General features: G+C 35.2%; 1 protein-coding gene across 1 annotated transcript in view; it reads right to left on the bottom strand.

The window, feature by feature from the left end:
• CAMKMT (calmodulin-lysine N-methyltransferase) overlaps positions 1-25109 on the bottom strand; it is a 211975-nt gene that overhangs the window by 85060 nt on the left and 101806 nt on the right. The gene's annotated exons all lie outside the window — the stretch shown is intronic.

Here is a 25109-nt window from a genome sequence, read left to right as displayed (position 1 = left end):
CCAGAACACAAATATTCATGTTGCCAGGAAATGCAATTTACAATTTTAATTACAGACATCTTCCCCTCTGTTTGAGAAATTGCCTTGAACTGTAGGTACACTTTATCAGAGGCTGTGATCAACAAGTGCTTTACAAAGGCCCCCAAAAGAAAAACTAGGCTGATTTTTTTGTTGTTGTTGTTGTTAAATTTCTTCTAAATGATCAAGTATTAGTTGAGCTACCTTACCTGCTTACCTGATGTTTTACAGAAAACAGGAGTAGGATATAGGTAAACAAAGCATGCAATTAAAGGTGTAGTACTTATTAATAAATTCCTGAAGGAGAAATCGCATAGAAGAAAATTTGACTGACTGAACCATCAGTGCCTGTTTGGAATTGGTTATCAATCTCCCAGAAAATCACAGAGACCCTCAGAGCAGTAAATTCAAGATGCATGAGGTAAGCAGTGTATCTGTTGATTGGAATGCTTTGTTTAACCTGGTGTCCTTCAGGCATACTCTTAAAAAAGTAAACAGCAGCTAGAGAGTGACATGACATTTCAAAGCAGCTAGAAGTAACAGATCTGTATCTTCAATCAAAATTAAATAAATATATGTCTCTAAATTCTCTGAACTGTTAAAAAAATAGCATGACAGCAGTTCTGGGAAATATAAATATTTCTTAGGGTTTACACTTTCATCAATTACTACTTCCTAATAAAGTAAAATACTTGTCAATGGATGCTGAGGCTAGATGAACATGAAAAAAGAATTACACGTTAGGTAAACCTACTTTAGTATCTGCAAAGTGGTCTGAAATTACAAATTGGGACAATCAGACACCAAACAATTACCATAAATAAATCCCCCACCGTGAACATCAGAGATACTCAGTAAGGACTACCTGTGCAAAGTGCTTCTGCAGCACTGCAAGGCTTCTCTCCTTGCTGCTCCTGAAGGGCCCAACAGGTAGGTATCACACCGTACACTGCTTTGCTGTCAGCCAAGACTCTTTTTTGCAACAATAAGACTCCAGGTTCTGAGCTGTCAGAAACACTTCCCTGTCCAGAAACACTGAATGCACTCTAATAAGGACAAAGCCTGGGGTGTGGGTAGAGGCACCAGCCAACAGCATTTCCAGAAAATGTCAACTACACAGAGTAAACTTTGAGTAGTAAATTCCAGCAAACCCAACCAAAACCCCAAAACCTAAGGCAGAGATAAAGGCAAGTGACAATCAAAAAAAGTCTTGATCATTACAGTCATGAAGTCTCTTGCAGAAAACCATCTGTTTGAGTCACATCTTGGTGTTACAAGTTTTACAGAAGATGATGAAGACAAATGCTTTTATTTACATTGTAAAACATATGGGCTGTCAAAAGAATATTCTAAAAAATACATATATTAGACTCTAACAAGAACTGCACAAAAAGTTCAGTTCAACAACTCCTGCAGTTACTCATCAATTCAGTGGGTCTAGTCAACTACACTTGTTCTGCTGGACTTTTAGTAGGAGATAGAAAATATCTTCACCTTTTTCCACTATCCAAAATTGCCAGCAGCCTACACCAAAATCACTCTTCTTCTGCATGACCCTCGAAGTATCTGTGAGGAAAGGAGTAAGAGGCATCAGAAGACTGATACGGGAAAAAACAAAGGATCTGTAGAACTATTCCTGTTGCACTGAGCCTTTCCATTTCACACATTCCTAGCCGCCAGAAGTGGCCAGCTTGGCTTCTGTCTTTGAGAAACTGTTGGTATTTATCAGGTAAACACATAGCATTTTCATGCTGTTAATTAATCAGTGTTTTCTTTTCCATGTTGGAAAGCCAGAATTGTGTTAGGCTTCTAACATATCACAACACTGCGGAACTTATTTATGCCCTGGGGACTCATCAAGGGTCTGTGCCCATGGGATCTCTTTCTGAGGTAGTTCAGTGGTGTGTAGTTATTGATGAAGGAAACTATAATGAGAAAATGAAAGCATAAGGTAGCTAGATGTCTTCTTTGAACACTGGATGGTATTCATGTCTTCATGATTTGATAGCTGGTAGATTATATTACTTCATTTTCTCCTTCACGACAAATCACTGCTATTCATAAATACCTATCTGTGGCCTGATTTGCAAAGTTGCTTGGCACTTGTAGTTAAATAAGAGGAAGCTAGACAAAGACCAAATAAAGTGTTGTGGAATGCTAAGTAGCTTAAAAAAACACACCTTACACATGTCAACTTGGGCATTCAAAATATAGGCTGGCACTTTTCTCTGTGGCTCATTCCTCTTTTAATAATGTCATCTCACCTCACAGGGGCTTTGTGAAAATTAATTAATTACGGTTTGTGAGGCATTCAGATGCTAATGATAGCTACAATGGAAAGAAAGCCTATGGAGAAATTAATAGTTTTGAATTCAATGTAATGATTGAATGCGAACACCACATGTGGGTCACATATTGGCCAATAAGAATAACAGAAAACATGAATAGCTGCTCATTCACTGATCTCTGTTACTATGTACACTGAATGAGAAAGGAGTTCTGTGGTAAAAAACATAATATATAGGTAGATAAATAAAAATAGTACTTCAATATGTAAACCTCAAATGCTGAGATGATAGGTAAAAAGCAAACAGAATTGCTTGATTGCTCAGCTTTTAAACATTAAATCTTGTAAACACTTAAATCCTCCATAAAACAGAAAATTTAAAAAAAAAAGAAAAAGCCCTAAAAGAATTGGTTTTTGTTTGTTTCACAGCCAGACAATTGTCTCTGCAACATCAAAACCCATAATAAATAATACCTGTAATAAGTGCAGGGCTATTCAGTGGAATTCAGACATTTGCTGAGAGCAGAGGAATGCCACGTGCAGGTGATAAGTTGAGGCCCTAAACTTCATCATGCCAAGCCTGGTCCTGTGGAGTGACATGAGATGTCCACAGTTGCCTATTTCAGTGTAGGAACCAGTCAAAGACAGACACAGAGTTCCCCCATCTCACTGGGAAGATGGTTCTACAAAGCAGCACATTTAGATTCATTTAAATATCGTTTCCATGTAGCTCACATTAGCAAATGTTAGAAATTACTTTATAGATTACTAGATGCTTTGTATGCCAAGCCAACTACAGTCTATAAAGCCAACTCATACTATCTGTTATGTCAGTGTACAGCTGGAGTATCTGCATGGTAGGTACTTCTTTACACCTTCTTAGCAGCAACCAGAAGCAGAATTCTGCCTTGTTTGATTCACTGAAAAACATTATTAAAAGTTAACACCATACTTTCAAAATGGGTATGTTCGGTTGCAGCCGAGACATAGACAGGCTGAAGCAAACACTTCAGGATCTGGGCTCTTTTGACATGACTTAATATGGTCATTGTCCTGTTGTTACCTCTGCTATGATTGCAGCAAAATGATAAAAAACAAACCAAGTTATTCCTCATGTCCTGTTATAAGAAGATGTTCTAATTTTTTAACACTCTTCATAGTCCCAGTTTAGCATGTGCAGGGCAGGGTTCTTATTTGCAAGGTTCTTATTTGCTTAAGCTCCCCCATTCCCCCTCTGCAGATGCCTTCCTATTGAGAAGACTTCAGTCTTGAAATGAGTTTTCATTTTCTGGTATACAATATGGACACCATAATTCACAAAGTGTTCTGGCTGAGATTTGCATGATCTAGTTTGATTTCCGTAGCATAAATAATTTCCTCTGAGCCATGTATTCTTAAGGCAGTATAATTTCAAAGGTCCTTCTCATATTGATTTTAATACTGCATATTTGCTCTTCTAGCTTCTTTTGTCTTTGATCAAGGTTAACTATCCCAGTCATATTTTCAAGATTTCCTTTTCTGATGTTTGTATTTGTAAACATTTAATTAAAATAATTAGAGAAGGTTAAGATATGACAGTAAGAAATATCAAAATCATAAAAATCTCTCATAAAGAGAGAGCAAAAAGACTCAGTGTGTATTTGAGAGATGAGAGAAACAATGAATTACATAGATAACGTTTATCATAAGTTTCTATTCATCATTTCTAGTAATACAAGAACAAAAGAATATGCAATGAAATTAAGAGATAATAAATTTTAAATCTGATATCAAAGGAATATGTTTCTGATATCAAAGGAAGAAAAAAACCCTACACCAAAGAAACCCTGAAATTGTAATATGAAATACAGGTTTTACAGACAGCATGAAGTGTTCCAAGTTGTTTCAGACCCTTGCTTAAACAATATAAAACATATAAAATATACAGAAGAACATCTGGACTCAGTCAGACCAAAGACTCATCTAGACTATCTAGTCTGTGATAGTAACAAGTACACACTGATATCACTCATATATCAGGTCAAAATTGCAATAAACTGGGTCTTCATGATCCACAGCTTGTATTCACATCTTTAAGTGGTCATTCCTGATGGATTTTTTTCTATGGATTTGCCCATCACATTTTGAATCAATACACACTTTCAGGCTGAAAAAATATCTTCTGTCAATAAATTCTAAGGCTTCATTCTATGTTGCCTCCTGGATTTATTAGGGATATCTCCCTGTTCTTGATTTACAAAAACCAAAAGTGCTTTGTCTTGTCCTCATTCATGATTTGCATTCCTACACCACACCCTATTGTGAACTGTGGCACCCTTACTCTAACTACTCCATGACAAATGGAAACTGTTCTATCATCCCAATCATCCACATTTTCCTTCTCTGTGCTTTTCCTCATTTTCTTACACCCCTTTTGAGATGAGAGAACGAGATGGAGACTGTATGAAGTTCTTAAGAGACAGATTTATCATGCAGAACAGTAATCTGATCTCTAGCATTGCTCGCTCTTTTAAAAGTCACCAAGCACCTGCTGATGTTTTCTTCATGTTAGTTTTAATTATTCCAGAGCTGAACAATACATATACACACTCTAGGCTGTATTTTCCATCAATGTTCCTTTGTATTTATGGATATTTAATCTAATACATAATTTTATCAACTGGTCATTCAGCACCATAAGTTCCCACTCATGAGAGTGCAGCTCTGAGTTCTCATCTCTGGAGTATTCTGATACTAATTCCCCTCACTGTGAAAACCAATCAATTCATTCTAATCCTTTGCTTCCTACCATAAGGTACAAATTCAATAGGCCTCCTTTTTAGCATCATGACATACTGGCTGATGGGCCTGTAATTCTTCAGTTTAAAATACTGATCAGCCTCCAACTCCACAAGTCACTTCTTTTCAGAGTTCAGTGATGGAACACATCTGCTCTTGAATAAGGGAGGTCTTTGAATTTCACTTTGGCAAAGATTTGGACCTGAAATTTATCATTATATTAGTTTTTCCATTGGGTTTTTTTCAGTCATATTCAGTATCATTATAGTGCTGAAAAATGCATAAAATTCTTCCACTTTCTTCCTGGTTTGTGCTACAAATCCCAAATAGGTTTAATGAGTTTATCCTAGAAAAATTCTTTCCCTTAGTCCCAAGTCACAACTGACTTCATTAAATAGCTTTGTTTACCCAAGTTTGCATTTTTAAATCAATTCCTTAGGAACCAAAATACTTTTATCTCCCCATTTAATCTGAACTGAATGAATGAGATTATTTGCTATAATCAGCTCTTCTATGACAGACTTACAGTAAACAAACCGCAAACGGCATCAGATCTTGCTGACCCAGTGACAGCGTGATGAAGTCTGTTAGCTATCACATTCAGACCCAGAGAGAAAAAATGTGAGGGATTCTGACAAAAGGGAAGGCAAAATCTACAATAACAACAAAACTCCCAGCAGCATTGAGCTCTCCAATCATATCCATACTCACAAATGATATAGGAAGTCATTACATGGCAGATTTACAGTGCCACCTGAATGGAACTTCTTTTATCATTTTCCCTGAAATTTATTTGGCTATATCAGATTTTTGCAAGTATACACTCTCTACTTCTGTAAATGTAGAATTTTTCAGGAGGATTTGCATAATCACACATAAAAAGAGCAAGAATACTTATTAAAGGCTCTTGTAAAACATTATTCTACATTAGTTCATTTTCATCACTGCAATTCACCTTTTAGATTAGTCCTTTAACTAAATTGTCCATCTTATTACTGCTATAACATTCTCCTGTCAATTTTTCTAAGATACTATACGCATTGCTGAACACCATTTAGAAGAACTTGTGTGCTCTTTCAGTTTAAAATCAGTCATAGGGAATGTACAACCTTCCACCAGTCACTTTCCACATTGCATTCTCTGAAGTTCTTCCTTATTTGTAACCTCAGCTCTTAAAGGAGATTATTCCAGACAATGAAGTAAGTTCTGTATGGTAAAAAAAAAAATCCTCATTTTGCCAAAAATTAAGTTTTCCAGACTTGCAGAATGCTGCAAGTTCTCCTGCCTCTGACGTCTCCTTACCTCGTTGTACTTAATCTCCTTCTCTGTGCACTGAAATAAATTCACTGAAAATCAAACAAGCCCAGCACCATGTTTTCACAACTTCATTTGAGCAGCTTTTATTTACCCTATCAAGATGTGTCATCTAGGATTCTCTCCATTCCTACACCAATCTTATGTAAAACACTGTAGATCCAAACAAGTCTATCAATTTAGCCTAACATGGAGTCTTGGAGTCTTGACCAGGTCCTGTCAGCCCCTGCCCGAGCCCTGACCCTTTTTGGTGTGCAGCTCATTGCCACAACGTACAATAAAGAGCTTTCACAGTGTTGCTCTCTAGAATTATAGGAAGGATTAAAGCAGTTATGGGCAATAGGGAAAATGATCCTTCAGCTTTCAGTCAGTGTGATGTACCAATAAGTGAAAAGATGAGTAAAGCTGAAATGTTTCAACTTGACAGTGACACTCTTAGAAAACCTTTAAGTTGGAAATCATAAAAATAATTAACTCATAATAATAATAAAAGTCTTGCTTATAGGGTATCATAAAGAAATGCATCAGCTACATTTAAAAGGCTTCAGAATAATGCTGCTGGTGACACTGTATTTACAGGTCAGATGGACTGCTGCCATTGTTATTTTTTTTGCTGCCATGCCAATAAAAATGTCAGTAAAACAGGTGTCCTGGTGCAAAGTAGGAGAAAAAGTTAAAAAACTACTTCTGTAGCACAAGATTTAGTGTTTGGGTCCTTCTTATGTAAGAAAACGAGAGAGCAAGAAATACTCAAGACTGCAGCTCACATTTCAGCTATAATTTTGAAATGCTTTATGAAGCTTTTTTATCCCACGCATGCCAATTACCTTCCCAAATACTAATGCATTTTCTCAAAATCAGATAAAACTGTAATCTGTCTCACAGTAGAAATAAATGCAGTGATGAATATGGGAGTGTTAAAGTACATCAAAACCAACTATGGTCCATCTTGCAAAAGCATCCTAAGGATCCCAGGGAAGGTGAATAATGAATTCACAGAAAAAAACAAAACAAACCCAAACAAACAAAATCCACCAAAACCAAACCCAACCCACCAGCCAAAAAAAAACCAGGAAAAACAAAAACCAGAAAAAACCCCAAATTCAAACCAATTAAAAACCCCCTACGAACAAGAGAAGTATGTCACTCACTACAGATACCTACATTTATATCTCAGCATATTTTGCCCTCCTGTTTATTCTTCTCTCTTTGAATGCTTATGCTCATAAACCAAGTCTGTGTATAAATAACACTGTTTATATACTTACATGCTTTCTTACATATGTATAGCATCTGTGTCTTACAACTACAGAGCTCTTCCATACTACATTCTTACAGCATTAACAGATTGAAACAGAAGAAAACTCTTTAAGATGCACATGGTTTGTGTTTCACGTTTACATTTTATGAGGATAAATTAAATTGATTTGAAAGAAAACACTGGGAAAAAACAGCAAAGGAGCCACCATGATATACCTAATGATTAATTATTTTGCAAACTTTCATCATATCAACTTCCAGCTCTCTCTGACCTAATGGTCACTCTGGGTGACCAAAGGTCCATGCAGACCAACAGCTTCTTTTCAGTATTGGCAAAAGAAAATAAAACACAAGAGAAAACTATAAGACAACACCAGGCATTTCCTAAAATATATTGCCAAGCTCCAAAAAAATGCAGCTCAGCAAGCTCCTGAGACAGCTCTGTTGTCTTATCATGATGCCTTTTAAAGATTCTTTTTATTTATGAAATGCCCTTTCTTGGGACAAGGTGATTAGAATGCAGTACAGGTGGAATAATTACTAAGTAGGAAAAAAAATCCCATACTAAAAGACGACTCACAAAACCCACCAACAAAACCCAGCCACTCAACCACCCCCCCGCCCCTATTTTGTATGATTTTAATAGTTAATCAAATAATGGTTGTCTAATTCAATCTGTTCAACTGACTATCCAGAGCAGATTTAACTTTCTGTCACGTCACAGGGCTACAAAAGTCTTGATTTAGTAATGCAATGAGCTGCAATAGCCACAGCTAAAGATATCTTTGTGAGACAATATGTCTGAGTTAAAAATACAGCAGAACTTGGGAATATGTCAAAAGGCATACAATTAATGGTTACAAAAATTCCACAAGTACTCTGAGAGGATTTGAGGGCTTTTTTCCCCATTTCAGTACTATCAAGAGATTAGTTATGTGACTTACATCTTGTCAAACCTAAAACCTTTAAATAGACTTTTGAAATCAAAATATTTGACTATGTACTCCATCAAAATATGAGAGAACATTCTACTTACTTTACATCCCTTAAAAAGTAATCTAATAGACCAATATGAACAACTCACTTCAGTAATTTTTTTAATTGATACATCTCTCTGTTGCCAACAAAATGCAAAACTGAAACTGAATTTTTTTTTATTCTACTTTCATCACTATCTTTTTTCCCCCTCTTTAATTTTCTTGATACCCATCATGTTAATGTAAAAGTGACATTATAAGTCAAATGCTTTTGGATAAATTACCCAGAAAGAACTAGTAGAAACTAGTAGAAAAAGAGCTAGTAAAATAAATCCTGAGCTTTATTATAATTAGTCTAGATGAAGTGCTTACAGTATAAGAAAGGGAAGAAAACTTTGAGCAATGTTAATCAGCATGTGATCTCACTGATTATTTTTAATTATTTTTATCCCAGATATACTGGATTTACATAAAGAACTATGCACTTCATTCTAAGCCAGAGCAAATGTGAGCTATTGTAAAAGTTGCATCCTATTCAACCCTGCCCTTGCATTGAGTGAAACAACCAGGCAGCCACCAGACAAAACCACTGAGCCTGTTAATGTTATATAAAATTAAATTTCAAAGGTGGGGGAAAAAGAAATGAGATTAACTGATTCATTGAACAGTTACAGTACTTTTTCACAAAGGCCTGAAATGGCAAAAGTGGTTACTTTGAGGAATAATCTGCCAAAGTCAAATGATGAAATGCCGAACTAAAGAGGACTTAATAATTTTTATGACATCATCAATTTTTTGTTAAATATATTGGTTATATTAATCAGACAAAAAATTGAGAAAAGGAGATTAGAGTTGCAACTTTTAATATTCAAAAGGAGATACCTGAACTCTAGAACTGATTTCATTCTAGCACACATCTTAGAGAATATTGAGTTTCCTAATACTTTCCTAGCAATGAAGACGTGGTCATCTTTGCTCTTATTCTCTTTGCTAAGAGAATTTTCCTATGAGATCATTCAGTATATCAACCAACCTGTGAAAATATTTTGTTGCAGTTGCTTAAGCAATTTGACATTTATTGCCACACAGAGAAGAAAAATAATAAAGCAGGCTGATGTTCTGACTTGCTTGATGTCACTCTTGTGATATTGAAAGAGCAGATTTTTCACATTTTTAAGGTCTGCCTCAAGCAAACATTTTAGTTATATCTTTTGATATTATATCCTTAATTTTTTTAAGTGTGGAAATGTGGGAATATCTAATCAGCCTTTCCAAAATGCAAGGGATGAAAAATCACCATGTTCTTTTTTTTTTTCATACAGAATTTTATCTGAACAGCCTCACATAGTCTTAACAAAGGTTTTACTGCCAGGTTTGCAAATAATACCTCTTCACACAGATTTTAATCTTTAAATCTCGTAATAGCTGAGATATCAACATATCAAAATCAACATAATTTAGATGAGTTAATCTGTATGAGATTATAGAGGACCCTAAAATATTTCATTAAAATACTGTAAACTTTCCACGTTCCAAATTCTTGGAAAATTCTTGTGAGAGCACTTCCACCTCCTGACAAAAATGAGACAAAAACTGTTATGCTTTTGCACTGGACACAGCTAACTCATATTACTTTGGAATCTGACGATTCCTGTGAAAAATAAAAATGTTTTGCCATATTCCAAAGCCGTCTTCACAAAAGCAAAAAGACCAGATCTCAATTTAAAGACCAAGCAAGTAAGAATCAAAAAATCAGGGGTGTGGCTACCTGCCTTCCAGGGTAGCAACTGGTGGTTAAGTCCAGCAGAGAGTCTTGGAAAGGACTGGATACTATTGAACACAGGGCGCCACTACCACTGACTTTACACATGAAATGCCTGGAAATCTCCCTTTCTGGGTCACTTTGTTCAGGCAAATTTTACTATCTATAAAAGAACTGCAAACAGGATATAAACAACTAAAAGCACAAATCAATTATTTACTGTCCAATACATATAATAGCTAATCAGGCATTACGAGCTACCATTGTATGAATTAATTTGTCACCACCCTTTCTTGCACCACTAGCCATGCAAACACCAAGTCTGGCAGGAAACCTTCAGTACCCCTAGAATACTTGATGCTCCTGAGTCATCATCCTTTCCTCTTGAATCCTTCAACTCTTTCAGTAATTTATCTGTCTCACATTTTGCTTTAGTATCTCATGATTCTACAGAATCTCAAAGCTCCTTCTCACAACCTGGTTTTCACATAACTCTGAGCCAATGTGACAGAGCTCTATTGCATTAAAATATGCCTTCAATCACAGAGAGATGAACCTCTGGCAGAAGAGGTACAGGAATATGCTGCAGAAGTCAACAATATTCCAAGAAGAGGATTACCAGATTCATAAAGCTGCTATCCTCCCCTCTAAGTATTCCACTAAGTTACCTGCCAGGAATTGTCCTTTTCTTGTATAATGGCTTATAATAGCCAGATCTTGAAAGAGCAAACTTTGTTTTCCCTAATAAGCCACTGACTACTATTATTGCTTCTGACATAATGTATGTTTTTATTTTCTTGCAAGAAGTGTATGTTTATTGAAAATGCCACCCAAAATATAAACCTCTGTGTGTGGACGACAACCATATCTCCTTTCTTCACTTCATACTATAGTTTATATCTATTTTAAAATGGTTTCTGAAATACATATTTTCACTTCACTAGACAAGCCATCCTTCCACAGAGGTACTTAGTGTCCCACCTTCTGCATTTTGCTTTATTTCTCATCTGGCATAGGATTTACTTTCTCTGTTCACAATACACTTGGTACTTGATACACATCTAGGGAGCAAGAAATGTAAGTTTCACATGGAGTTTTTTCCTTATATTTTCATTTCAAAATTGTTATTTCATTTGGTTTAAATACAATGGTACTTTGCAAAGGCTCTCTTTCATGGGCAATTATTCTAGAGGTTACAGTAAAACCATCATTGTGCACTTCCACCAAGGCATTTATATGTTTTTTTTTTTTTTTAAGGTAGATCCATTCTTTCTGGCAATTAAATTAAGGTCATAAAATGTATATTCAAAGCTATATAGAACCATCTACAGATTTTTCCTCGTAACAATAATTAGCTTATGTTTTTACAGCACTTTTCAGTTGCAAATTGCTGTGTAAGTGCTCAGTATTCTTATCATGGCTTCAGCAGGACTCAGGGCAATTAATATAAAACTGCTGGTCATCCAAATACAATTACTTGCTGTGAGTAGGTGGTTTAAATACAATGCACAGGTAATGACTGACCTTTACAATACAATGGTACAGTCACCACCAGAGAGCACAGTACATTAGCCAAACACAGGTAGCTTTACTGAGGGATGTAAAAGTATTCACGGTTTCTACATCACCTCTTGTCATTTGAGTCAGGAAGGCTTTCCCTCTGGTAATAACCATACTGCAAATCTCCCTCCTAATTGCCCTGTACACTAATAACCTTTACTGCTATAAAAGTTCCAGTATGAGCTTTACATAGGAGATTTACTTTACTGAACTGATATACGTTCTACTGACTTGTGCCACTCACGCACATGCACTTGCATTATTACTTTATTTCTTCATAGTGATGCTAGAGATAAAACAAATGAGAGAGGAGTTTGCAAAATTACTCAACACATGAGTGGTCTATTGGCCTGAGTTTTAAAAGTATATATTTAGATGTAGTGATTAGTTTGGTCCTCCTTGTTACAGGCAAAAGTTGTACTTGAATTTCATCAGTATCTTACAGCCTGGCAAGTAGAATTCTTGAATGATCAGTGTAAAATACTGTGCTTACACATCCTATACCTATAAATGTATGCCATCTGTGACATAAAATGTATGGCAACTCTACAATACCTTTACATATATTTAAATAGGAATATTTAAAAAGGAAAATAACTTGAAAATAACCTGAAAATAACCTGAAGGAAAGTCAAAGAACACTGCTGCACAAGATTTTCGGTTTCACTACACACTGACACCTGCATTCAACCATATCCACAGTAAAGAAGGATGCCATTTATCTTTTATAATAATATGGAGCTCCCTGTCAGAGTAGGGTCACTGAAATGAGTAATAATCCCACCACTGTCTAAGGTACAACCAGCAGGGTCCAGGTCAACAGGCAAGCAGACAATAATTTGCCCAACAACACTGAATTTCATCTGCCCGCAGCCTCTATCTACTGATTATACAATCAATACACCTCAGATGAGAAGAGCTAACAACTGACCGGGGCAGATCAATGCTAGCAAATAAGCGCTTCATGACAAAAAGTTTGATAATTACCATTCTGAAGCCGTGTAAATGTTGTTTCTATTGTAACGACATTCATGATGATACTGCTATGATTGCACTGTTATTATAGGTTTAATGTTAGGCAATCAAGCTGCAGTGGTCTAGGTATCAACAAACAGCATCAAAAGAAAACATCAAATTGTCCCTATTCTTCTGACATTGTAGCTGCAACATTTTTCTATGTTAGTGGCCACAAATGAACAATAATAAGTGACAATTCAGTGAAAAATACTATTTTCACAGCTTACAAAAGTCACACAATATAGATTGATACAAGTATGATTATTTCTAGACCCATAAGTGAAGGTACACCCACTTAAACCAGAGGATTAAAATGAATTCAGTATTGTGCTCTTTGTTTCACATGCATCAGTTCAGAGCTTTTAATCTGCACTTCAGCTACTCATAACCCAAAAGTATACACAGCTTGGCTCAATTTATTTATTATTTTTCATACTGCACATTTCATTTTCCTTTCATTCCTGAAGTGGTGGCTCATTTTCAAGACATTAACTTTTAGAGAACTAGTCCTGACTGACTGTCAATGGCTATATTGACTCCAGTTAGCCTCTCGCACTCTCAGCACAGAAAAACCCTACTGGGACACACTATTGAAATGTGAAGAAAATCGGGACTTCATAAAGCAGTATCACGTAGAGCTGTGGCAGCCTCAGCTCTGAACTACATAAGGTAATATTTAATATTTCATGGTTTGGACCTCAGGAAGACATCTCAGTAGCAAAACATGTTCTCCCAATGGTCACTTTAAAGGTAGAAGCACACTCAGCTGCATAGCACTTCAAAAACATTTCAGTCACGGCAAATCTTAGCTGCGATATCTGCAAAGATATCTCTTATGCTGGCATTTCATGAATTAAAGTTTTAATCAGGTCTTTCACAAACAAAATGCAGATGCCTCCAAAAGTCTGTATGTTACCTGCCTAAAACATTTAAATCAGTGATTGGCCAGATTTGCCGTGGCCTAAGGGAAATCACCTGTCTATCCAAGGAGCTAGAGATACCAAAGAATAAGGATAAACCCAGACCTCTCACAGTCAGCAATACATGTGTGATTTGAACTAGCTTGATCTAAGATTTCCCTTTCAGCATTTCTTCCTCAAAACAACTTCTACCTCACAAGAGATTCAAAGAATTTGATGTATATTAAAATCCTTTCCCTCTCAGATGGGCTCATTTTTATTCAGGGACAATTTTGCTGACTGACAGGTAAGCATTTGGTACTGAAATTGGACCTGTACAAGAGCTTTGCATTTCATTTGCTCCATTACACCAGTGCATGGATTACTGGGCTTTTACTTTGGCATCTTTCCATTATTTTCAGATATCTGACATGAACAAAATGACTCATCTGACAATCTGTGTAACAAATTTGTTCCAAAAAGAATAGAACATTATTATACTATTTTGTACATGTGGGTACCACAACCTTCCACAGTAATCTGGCCAGAAATTTTAAGTGTATAAATAGTAGCTGATACTGTTCAAAAAAAAAAGAAAAAAAAGATAGGAATGACAGCACAGAAATGCCACACCAAAGAAATGAGAATTAGTTTTAACACTACAGCTTTCAGTGTCATTTCAATTTCTGAATCACTTCAGGCATAATACCAAATTTAATTTTCTTTGTGTTGAGGAAAAAATGCATAAAAATTGACATGAGACTTCTAGACTGTCTGATATAACATAGTTGTTGACAAACAAGTACTGTCAAATTCTGGCACCAAAGAGTTAACAGTCATCATACTTGATTCTTTTTGTTAGTTGATTAATGTTCCTACCTCAACCACAGATCTGCTTTTAGCTATCACTCTCTCAATTTGATTTGCAGAAGGAAAAAGTAAGTTTGTTTAGCCTACCACTTATGTAAGCAGAGATGAGTACATTTCTCCCTATCCCTTGATCTTTCATCATAGAAGCAATACCCAAATACCATATTTAGCTGACTTCCTCAATAAGCTTTTTAACCATTTTATGGTAGCTCTTGCCATCATAGCACCTTCCTTGAAGCTGGAAATGCAGGTAGAAAAGTCTTTCCTGAGCACTGTAATTTGCCCAATGCCTGTACAGCATCACCGTGGCAGAAATGAAAACTCAGCTGCTCAGTGAGATGTGCAGCAGTCCTTCATCCTGAGTTTAGGATACAAAGTCTGCTCTCTAATCATGCCAATTAACACTACAACAATTCTTCCACTAGAGCCACTGGGTGGACTATCACATAAATCCATTCAGGGATGAGACAACAAGGAATAGAGGGTGAGAACTGACAAGAAAAAGGATCTTTTACATTTTTTTTCCCTTTAAAAAGTCAATTGTCTGGATGAATGACATATTCCTTTTTATAATTATTCTTACATTTTAGGTGAAAACTATTTTTTAGAGATATGCTGGATTGTTTCATTTTCTCTCTTTATAACACCAGTCCATGGTGTTTGAAACAAATTCTATGATATGTACAAAATATTCAGGTGCAGTTTCCCAGAATTTCCATTGCTTACTTGTGAAACAATTAAAAATTCTCAAATTCTATAAACTTCCATTACCAAAATATTAGATTTAAGATTAAGCCTTAATTTTTATGTGGAAATGTCTTTATTCAGGCTCTCTGAAAATTAAAATCACAACAATTCTGAAGTATCATGAACCCCCCCAAATCATGCTCTTTCAAAACCACTTAATTTTAAAAATTTTACTTCAAAAAACATACTTTATATAGTCAGACTGATAGGTGACCTAGGATGTAGCAGTAGAAAACAACAGAAGCTGTAAGGGAGGAGTGAGTGCTTAATCCTTGGAGCAAATGCAATTGCAAAGTTCATACGGCTGCAATTTTAGGCCTGCAATGTGATCTGGTTTAGAGGTTACACTGACTTACAGCACACAAATGCTTGAAACTGCACTAGATGATCCCTAGTCTCATTTATGTAGGAAGAGTTTAAACATCATCTGGTTGTTTAGGCCACCAGAAATGAATCAAAGGGAATTCTTTCAGACAGTTAAAGAGTCTATAAAACAGCCAAAGTGAGTTCTCGGCCATGACTGTTTCCCCCTAAATGCTGACCTAGATTTCCAAGGGCTGAGGCTTTCTCATGGTCTGTGGGGAATGACTGACTGATTTGGTAATGCCTTTTCCACAGAAGTCAGGTCAAGGTGTAGATTATGACATACAAACACATTGAAAAATTACAGCAAAGTCCAACAGATCTGGGTACATTTGTTCACTAGGAACAAGACATCAAGTGATGGTGGTGGTGCAAGGCAGAGATAGACAAAAGTCAGGCAAGCGTTTTTAGGTGTGAAGTTGGGGAAGGACTGGAATATGTTAGCTGGAGAATTTCCATCAATACAGAACTTTAAGAACAGGCCAGAAAGATACCTTCCAGGAATAGTTTGCACAGATTTAAATCCCCTTTGGTTCATCTTAACATGATGTCTTCAGATCCCTTTCTGCACTGTTTTTTATGATCTGTGATTTTTTTTGGTCAGCACTCACAATATGAATCAAGTCAGTAAAATTCTCCATTGCTAAAACAAACAGACCTACAGAATGAACTTAGAAAGCCAAAAGGCAATAGTCTCAATGACTATATAAAATGAGCCAGTAGACAAACTCAAGAGCAGTTCTGCCTGTAAAGATAAAAGTAAAATAGTTTCAGCAGGCCTAGTTAATGTATTAACAGTCACTAGCTTTCTTGCTAAAAGGATATGATGATTAGAACACCTTCATATGAACTTCCTAACTGTAGTAACAGTCTGAGTTTATATCTGATGGGACAAGCTTTTGCCAATGCCACCCTCCGCTAGCAAGATAAATTAATATTACCTTCTAAACCTTCCTTTGTCAGTGGTGAATGAAGAGAGAATTTCAACAAGATTATTGAAGATTACTAAATTAAATTACTTCTGACAAGTTTTTCAGAAGAAGCTTAAGGTGATAAATATTCCTGTTTCTTCAAGCTCTCTTAAAAATTCCAGTTCTAGTTACTAGGTTTGTGAATACATTAATTCCTGTAAATAATAACAATGTAACAAATACCTGGTATACTATACTGATCTGGTATCAGGTTTAAACAGCAGGTATCAAAATGGACAGCAAAAAATTGGTGATAATCACAAAGCTAGTCCAAATAATTACAGAAATGAAGTGGAAATTAATAGCAAAATAGTTTTCCCTTTATTCCTAGGCACAATCAGAATTCATTTGCTTGCTTGTGTCTTCTCCTTTCATACAACAAACAGTATGAGATATATATAATAAACCAAACCATCCTGGTTTACTGTCATGCATGAATTGTATGACATCAAATAGTCCAAACAGAAGAAAAGTTGAGATGAAAACTGTAAGAACCAAGGGAAATTAATGATGTCCATAAATCAACCAGTAGCGAATTTCCTACTGAAATGAAACAGCTATTTTTAGCCAGATCTGTAGAAATGTCCTTTTCCACTCCCATGTATAGATGGCAAAAAATATGCTTGTTGCATAATTTCAATTTAGTTATGATAACCTTCAGACTTCAAATCTATACTACTTTGTTTACAAAAATCAAATCACTCTTAAACCCTAACTTACCTTGGAAGCAGTTTATTCTCAGGTTCTTTGTATTAACAAAGTCATGAAGAAAGGACTGAAATTATGCTCTGTGTATGCTGCAGGAATTTTTTTGTTTGTTTAGAAAAAATAAATGAGTCAAGTAGAAACATCTTTCAAAAAAAAAAAAAAAAGAAAGAAAAATACCTATGGGAGAAGAAAAAAATAATTTCATGCTAAAACAATGCTTTTAATAAGCCTACCTATAAGCATTTCTATCTGAATACAGGGCATATTTTTGATCACTTCCTTGCAGATAAAACCACCTTTCTTTGCACTTTCTTCTACTTTCAAAAGCCTTGTTAATGAAGACACCTTTAAAAGTAAATCAAGTGGCAGTTTTACATCATTATGCAAATCCACCTTTCTACTCATTCTGATATTATCTCTTAAGACCTTTACAAATGTAAAAGAGACTAATGATTTTAAATCTTAAAACTGGTCTTCAGGAAAGGACAATATGGTCATTCCAATGCATCCAAGTAACAAAAGGAAGATGCAACTAAAGCTTTAAGCTTTTTTTTTTTTGTTCTTAAATCTGGAATCGCATTGCTAGCTCTAGATTTCTAGAGGCTGATAGTCTAATTGCTTCCCTAATAAAGGAACTCACAGATAGTCTGAAGGCATGCAAAACCTTCTCATGCCTTCTCACTTCCCATACCAAACACAACCTGATCATTGCATTATGTTTTATTCATTTTGGCGGAATTCATTTGGTTCCTTTTTGTGAACAACTGTGAGGAATGTTGTCATCCAGACACCAGTAGGAGTATTGAGGCAAAAGCTATTTACAGTCATATGTTCTTGCTGGCACAGGCTCTTTGTTTATTAGTTTATTTTGATTTGATCTGTTTAAATGAGCTTTAACAACTAATGATTCATTAGCTTTTTTATGGACTCATGCACCTACATGAAATAGATTTTTAAAAAATATATATATTCTGCTTTTTGCTTTTGATGGGAAAAAATCCCAGACTAAATTCCAAAAGGATAGAAGACACTATAATATGTCCTTGAATGAGCAAACAAGATTTCTAGTTTTCATTAAAATATATATGACTGTTTAAAGAATTTCAGTCTAAATGACCTAACTTTGTGTGACCTATATTGGATAAAAGGTTAACTGCTAGGATAATTTTTTTTAGGATGACATAAAATGAGGTATTAAATTTTTTCAAAGTCAGATGCAATGAAATGGGAAAAAAGAAAACATTCCGTTTTAACATTAGTGCTTTACTACCATACAACTATGTCCACTTTTTTTCTCATGAATATTTCCAATATTATATGACATGGATATATAAATCCTTTTAATATATTTTTGAAAAAAATAATTGAAACTATACTTATAAAAGGCTTATTGTTATCAAGGAAAAGAGAATGTCATCATGCTTTCTCGTAAATTATCAGCCCAGATTTATTCATCTGTAACTTTCCTATAACAAGTCTTACCATGATTGTAATTTACTTTTCTATTTGGCACACAAATTTTATTCATTTAAAAGGATTATTCATTAATCAAGTATTTATCAGTCAGGGTCCTCTAGAACTCCAAGAGACTGGTGTAGAGTTCATTTGTTCAGTTTTAACAGGATTATTTTAATATCAGGTATTTATTTAAGTGGGCTTCATTATGCTGGGGAAGCAAACATTACTTATAAGGCTGATACTTGCTTCTAAATACAAATACCAAATACTTGATATGGGAGTAATCCAGTTAAAAAAACAACCATGAAGCATCTCTGTGGTCTTGATTTTACAGCACAATCCATCAGAATGAATACTTTATAAAGGATTAATCCTGAACACAGTAAAATCCCCAGATAAACAGTGACCTATAATAAAAAACTTTTCATTACACTGAGAAACTCAGTGAGCAAAGACAAAAATTATCAATTACCTGGTAGCCTGGTATGGCTATGAACTAGGATATTTCCTTAATTTATCTTTTTATTTAAATTTAGCTGGATTTTTAACTTCTTTTGCTTCCTTTCTTTTAACAGTAATTCCCTGCTAGCAACATGTGAGTTTGCAGAATGAAAGCTGACTGGTATTTGCATATTGCGTAGACAAAAACTGAAACTGTAATCTGTTATCTTTATAGTGGTACATGAAAACAGAACAGTCAAACTTCTAACAGAAATTATGGGGAAAAAAACTAATTATGGTAATTCTAAATTTTAGATTTATTCTTACCAAACACTCAAGCCAACTAGACAGGTACTCAAGACCTTTTATGGCTGCTCTGGAGTACTGTTCTGGATTCCCCACTATGAGAAAGATAAGGACATACTGGAGAAAGTATGATGAGCAGGGAGTTGGATCAGATGACATCCACAGGGCCCTTCCAACCTCAATCATGCTGTGACTCTGTGATTCTACCACAATACTCAATCAATCTATTCCATGCTACTTAAGTATGAAATTGTGTAATATAGGGAATATTTTAATTGATTCCACACCTTTTACTTCCACTCAAGAAGGATCATATCTACTTCCACATGAAAATTATTATGTGGCACTTAGATATCCTGCTTTGTAGGTAAGAGTCACGTTTCCTTTCATTTTTAAATGTTTTTAGTATACATATATAAATTCATATTAAAAACATGTACACAGCCTTCAATATAGAAAAACTCCTCGTTTCATGGAAAATTATGAAGTGTGCCACTCATAAGTGCTTTTCAGACACACAGAGAAGGACAGAGTGAGACTGTCATCCCGTCGAACATTACTGCCTTCATACACCTTTCTGTTGGATGCAGACAACTACACCTAATTACAACCACCACGTGTTATTTACAGAAATGGTGTAAAGGTACCAACTCCTCCATCAAACTCAGCAGAAAAGAGATTCCTTTATCTGGTCCTTGGAAAAGGCTCAGTTCCAGGAGTAGAACAAAAAAAAGGGAAAATTAAGGCTGGCTATAATGATAGAATGAAGAAAGCAGGAAGATATGGGAGGCAAAAATTTGGAACAGTGGAACACAGAAATGTTTTTAGTGACATCTATAAGGTCTCAAGAGACCTTTCTCGTTCATTTGTTGTACTGCCTAGGCCTCAGTGAAACCCAAACAAAACAAACCCCACAACAAAACCCAAAATAATTTCCTAATCTACTTCTGCAGAACAACAAGTATTACAGACTCTGGATACTTGAAAACTCCATGTGAATGCAAATGCAAACCTGTTTCGTTGAATGAAAATCTAGTAATGGAATTTAGCAAACAACAAGGAAGCAAGGAAAAAACAAATGTAAATAATAGACTTTTTCAAACTGAAAGCAGAGATCATAAAATTCATTTGAGTGGAACAGAAAAGATTTATTAAAATATGCTCAGTTTATATTTACTCTGATTTTATAATTTCTGGTTCATTTTACATAATTTAAAATAGTTACTAAAACTAAGTAATTCTAGCAATTTTATACACAGTATAAAATTTTTCCAAAATAACAGATTTTGGAAAATAAAAAATAAAATATTTGGAAATAAAATATTTGGAAAAGCAATTCTAAGAAAAGTATATTGGATAATATCCATCATTAAACTCTGTAAGAATAATATAATAGGTCCCTCGGAAACCTACTTTTTAAATGGGATTCATAGTTAAAATAAAAATATCACTGAACTTCATGCAAAATTATGTTAGACCAAGTACCTTTTTGCCCTTTCTGAAATGCAGATGATCTATGTCACTCACACCCAAAAGAAGTTAGAAGAAATGTTCTTTGACACAATGCTCTTTAGAAGAAATATGCATTTGTCAGAGCAGCTATTTTCAGTTTGGGATCAATCACATACAGCCTGTTTTAATACAGACAGCTGTCACCATTCACAAAAGTCAGTATTTTCTAGAAAATGCCATATTGCTATATTCATGTTCATCTTCATACGTACATATTTACTTGTTTGTTAGAAAACTTCTAATTTTTCAGATATCATCAAATGGAATTATAACACACCAAAAAATAAATTGCTCATTAAGATAGCCAAATAAATGGAAATGGTTGGATACTCTAACAGAGGAGTGAGAAATGGAGACTTCAAATCAATTGGCTGATTGATTAGGAAGATTTCTAATCAGTAGCTTGCACTGGAATTGAACCTTAGCCACCTGACAAATTTAAGATTAATGCAATCCATAAGTAAGGAATCCAGAGAGAACAGATCTTGCTCCTCAAGCTGACACGTATGAACTCACTGAAAGAATCATTACAGAAGTTTTCCACATAATGGTCTCTGTAGATTTGCCATGAGAAGGGGCATGACAGTAGTAAATACTTAGCTTTGAAGGCTGATTAATGTGCGACACAGCCACTATCATCCATGAGTTGCTTCATGGATGCACTATATTCACTAAGGCATTTTGATGTCCCATGTTTTCAAAAATGGCTTCCAAACATACAACATAAAGCTTCCACAATTCCTGATAAAACTGTAGGTATCATGGATGCTGAGACATTTCAGCTGTTCAGGTATTCAAATTTCATTATTGTGTATCAAAAATGTGATTAACACATGAAAGTTCAGTACGGCGATCCTGTCACAGAGTAAGAAAAATTTTACAGAACAGATGGTATTTTCAGCATTATGCTAGTTCCTTATTTAAATATTGTTTGGCATCTATATCCTATTGAAACTGGCATAGTACATTGTGAGGGAGGCATGCTGCCATCTCAACATATGGGTACAAATGTTGGTTGGTAAGAGAGGGTAAACAAATCCTATGGGCTTACTGAGGGCAGGATTCCTAAAAGAAATGCTACAATTACTGTTCTTTGATCATTCATATTATAGTGACAGCAATGAGACTTTTTTTTTCCCAGAAACTGAATAAACAGCCTTTAATAATGATAATGAAATTTGGAGGTTTGGATTTACATGAAAATGAAGCTTGAACTTAACTAACTGAAAAACATCACAAAAAGAAGATTAAAGTAGCTAGAGCTGTACAAGTCTTTTTGCTCTCTTTCTCTTAAAAAGTAAGTATTAAAATTAGTCTTATTCTGATTTCAATTCTACTGTAAATTAAAAGCAAGATCAAAAGAAATGTAGATTAGTACTGACTCCCAAAATGATAATGAAATTTCAGCAAGTTAAGGAAATCAAGTGAAATGAACCAACTTTAATTCGTCATACCTTCAAGAGATGCCTATACAGATGTTGTTGACCTGTGCGGACTAGAATAAAACCTGAAGCACAAAATACAGGGAACAGTTGCAGTTTATGAAGATAGATATAAAATCTACCACGGTGAATTGACAGGCCTGGGGAAAAATGAATTTTAAGTACTCTTCACAAAATTCATTCTTTAATGACTGCAAGAAGACACAGCTTCAAAGGAGCAAATCTTAAGCAAAATCATTGGTTGAATTGTAAAATTCCAAAGGATTGAAATATTTGGTGTTATTTAAGGTTTTGGTATACATGGTGCCAATTCTAAAAGTTTATAATCAGTGGCCTGAATCAGCTTAGAAATATTCCCTAGTTTAAAAGGGAATAAATTAATAAGATTTAGTGACATTAGAGTTCTCAAAAATTCAAATATTGTCAATATATTGTCAATATAAAGAACTTTGGGTGAACCTGCTAATGAAATACTAGGGTTATTCATAAAGCTGATCTGTCTTTTCCTGCATTAGTATTAAAGTTAAATGCAGGTTTCCTACAGTTTTAAACTATAAAAGTCATGTTTACTCATTTTTGTATAACTCATTACATCATATCTAATCCTTTCAGAATAACTTTCTTCCTGAACAATTTAGAGCCCTGATGCATGTCAGGTGCATGAAGATAATGAAGCAATATGTTTTTTCCACCTCTAATTTCTCACACTTCTATTAGCAGTTCTATTTCATGTTATAACTGCAGAGTGGCATTCAGGAAGGCATTCTGTATAGCAATGCATCATCTCAATCCAGTAGGAAAAATGGAGGGGGGGAAAAAAAAAGACTAAGGTTCAACCCATCTTGTCATTCATCCACATAGCAAGATGTAGCTGTGAAATACAATTCCAATCATGTATTTGTAACTTAAAAAAAAAAAATCTAATCACGCAATACTCTGAACAAAAGCAAGGCACATCTTGAAGTTAATGGGTAATACTGTATACAATATAGACCTTTCTAGGGGGTTAGATTTCTGGATGTATTCTTAAAGAAGTCAGTTATCTGTGATTTAGCCTCATGACACAGTCATTCCAGTTACTAGAAAAAGCTTTAAATAAGGATTTCATGTACTACCTACCCATCTAACCTTCTAGGTCATTCAGTCAACTCTGTGTCAGGTGTCAAGTGCTGCATTGGTCAATTACAGGCACTTGAATATCGTGTCTGCCACTTGCTGAAGATGTCAGAATTCTCAGAGACTTCAGGATGTCACAAAGTTCACAATTTCAGTATATATCTAATGTTTTCTTTCCATGAAAATTATCACACACAAAGACACCCTTTCTTTACAATGATTTATTAAATGGCACATGGGATTTAGCTGCTCTGGGAACAGATGTTGCGTTATGCTAAATTAACAAGAAAATAATATTTTAATTAATTTTTTGAAGGAAGGTGCTCCAAATAGAAATGAGATGAAATTGTAAAACCTTTACAGATGAAATAAGGATGCAGGAGGACCAGTCCATTGCTGGAAACATATGTTTAATTTTAATTTTTATAATTTTCCCCTCCTTGCTTGTGTTAAAGGATTTTAACACTTGACCCGACTTGCCTTTCCCCAGAACTGATCCATCTCATCTCTCTATTGCGTATCTAAGTTCAGTGAACAAGTTAGGCAAAATTATTGTCAAGGATTTCCTTCCTCTGACACTTCCCAAACCACAGGTTTACATCTTGACCACACTGAAGTGATTCACACTAGTTTCCACCAACCCTCCTGCCAAAACTTAGACCCAACACTCTCTTCTCCACCATTTTTTAACTTGCCAGTCACAAACAACACCACAATTCCTTAAAAATCTTTTTCCCTGCCAGTTTGTGAGTTAGCTTAGTACCACAGCTTTTCTTACCATGTTCATTATGCTTTTATTGTCATAAGCATCCTCCTCAGTGTCCTCCTAACTTTTGGAGAAATTTAACAGACACCCGTCTGAGTCCCTCATTTTACTCCTGTATGCTTAGAACATGGACAACATTCACTGACACAAACTTAATAATCATCCTTGTGCAACTACACCACACAGTTATTTGTCTACTTTTTCCAAGTAGATTTCTGGATTCGTCTTTTTGAGCTGTTGCTTACAGACAGAACAAACTCCTGCCAGACATTTCAGTATCTTGCTATGGCTGCAATCTCACATGGCCTAGGCAAAGACCTGGGTTTTCCTCTCCACTGCAAACCAATCTCCCTTTTCCAGCCAGGATGGACAACACTGCCATTGTCCTGCTCTCTTGCTATTAGTAACACAATACCATCTGTATTTTAACTTCTCAGAATTCTCAGGATCAAGCATCACCTACTCATACAGATTAAGTCTTTAAAAGTTCTTTTTCACATGAGTTTTTTCCACCTAATACATTCTGAATTCCTTCCA

The sequence above is a fragment of the Lichenostomus cassidix genome, chromosome 3 (genome assembly GCF_008360975.1).
Source record: "Lichenostomus cassidix isolate B80296 chromosome 3, HeHo_3.0, whole genome shotgun sequence".
Lineage (NCBI taxonomy): Eukaryota > Metazoa > Chordata > Aves > Passeriformes > Meliphagidae > Lichenostomus > Lichenostomus cassidix.
This window is presented reverse-complemented; position numbering and strand designations above follow the sequence as displayed.